This window comes from Haliotis rubra, unplaced genomic scaffold (assembly GCF_003918875.1).
Source record: "Haliotis rubra isolate DU_JTF1 unplaced genomic scaffold, ASM391887v1 Scf2554, whole genome shotgun sequence".
In the NCBI taxonomy this organism is placed as follows: Eukaryota; Metazoa; Mollusca; class Gastropoda; order Lepetellida; family Haliotidae; genus Haliotis; species Haliotis rubra.
In genome coordinates this window covers 1-1,959 of record NW_025766619.1, presented here as the reverse complement: position 1 = coordinate 1,959, position 1,959 = coordinate 1, and positions in this window count along the sequence as shown.

The following is a 1,959-nucleotide window of genomic DNA, read 5'->3' as shown; positions in this document are numbered from 1 at the left end:
GTAGGGACATTGACCTCCAGGTCTAGAGAGTCTCAATCCACTGGATGATGATGTCTCTGTCTCGATGATGATGCTTCTCAAAACTGAACCTGATTTGTTATACTGTTTCTTTTCGTTTTGACTTTGAGATGTCACAAAACATGGAGTGATGTGTGTGGCTGTCTCTGTCTGGAAGATGATGCTTCTCAAAACTGAACCTGATTTGTTATACTGTTTCTTTCGTTTTGACTTTGAGATGTCACAAAAACATGGAGTGATGTGTGTGGCTGTCTCTGTCTGGAAGATGATGCTTCTCAAAACTGAACCTGATTTGTTAATACTGTTTCTTTTCGTTTTGACTTTGAGATGTCACAAAACATGGAGTGATGTGTGTGGCTGTCTCTGTCTGGAAGATGATGCTTCTCAAAACTGAACCTGATTTGCTAATACTGTTTCTTTTGTTTTGACTTTTGAGATGTCACAAACATGGAGTGATGTGTGTGGCTATGTCTCAGCTTTACTCACTCTTAAAACTTCATTGGGAAATTACAGGTTAGATTAAGTCCCCAGCAACTAATGCTGACACAAGAATTAACCAAGCAGAGTGGGTAGTGAGGCTTTAGCGAATCTGGTTGACGGCATGTCATGCCCCACATCATGCAACCAAGCAAATTAATGAGGAGACATCATCAAAATATATCTGGGCGGTGGGGTAGCCCAGTGGTTAAAGCGTTTGCACGTCACGCTGAAGCCTCAGGTTCGATTCCCCACATGGGTACAATGTGTGAAGCCCATTTCTGGTGGTATTTCTTGAATGTAAAAGCGGTGTAAAATTAAACTCACTCACACCATGTAATCATCAATCCAATTACTATCACTTGAAGCAGACAAGTCTCATAAGACTTTTGTTCTGAGGATTGGATATGTGTTTGGCTTTCTCTGAGTTACATGTCATCTAAATCTTTTCTTGTCAGTGTCCGATGTGCGATCCAGCACCAGGCTGATGAGAAGTCAAGATATGTCGGAGAGTGACGGCACAGGGAGCCGCCTCATCAACATTGACAACCGCAGCAGCACTGAAATACATCGAAAGAAGATCAAGCAGACGCAGCTGAAAGTGTTGGAGGCAAACCAGAAAATGAGAGACCTAGCCATCAACATCAGGTAGGTGTTCTAAACCTCACTGTACACCAGTAGGATTCCAGGGTCAAATCTGTCACAAATATGTCCACAGTAACACATAGATGGCTAAGGATGACTATACTAAAAAGTGAAAATAGATTTCAACATATTTCACGTTACTTGAGAGTGGTTTCATATTTTTGCTTGGATTACTAACAAAACAAAAGGCATAACCTTTGTGGTGGCGCATGGTCCTGTGCGTAGAGTAGAGCTCAGGTCACAATCAGTTGAAGTTAAGCAACGGTGGTCGCGGACAGTCCTCGGATGGGTGACCGTGTTTGGCAGCCTGACTCCTGAGAGTTTCTAGGACTTCAGTCCTGCCCCACAACGAAGCACATGTGACGCATTTTGTCTCACCTTAGGCAAGTGAGTTTGTTCAAAATTGCCTCTGTCCACCCAGCAGTAAAATTGGGTACCTGGTATGATACGGTGGTAGTCTGAATTTGAACCTTGAGAGCCTGACAGGCGACCGGTTGTATTCTCCACATGGAGTGTTCTGTACTCGTTGACCAGGGTTAATATGTCAGCGCTTTGAGCATGCAATGTGCATGGATAAACGCACAATATAAATGGACTATTATTATTATTATTATAACCACACATGAATAAAGACATAACTTTGTGTATTGTGGGTGTAAATTAAAACAATATTTCATCACAATATAGTGTGGTTAAGACATCAATGTTGGCACACTTTTCCTTTTGATAATCGTTGACAGTTTTTCATATTGACAGTATTTATGATTATTGATCTTTTATAGCCTAAGTCTTAATTCACACAATAACAATATTTAGCCT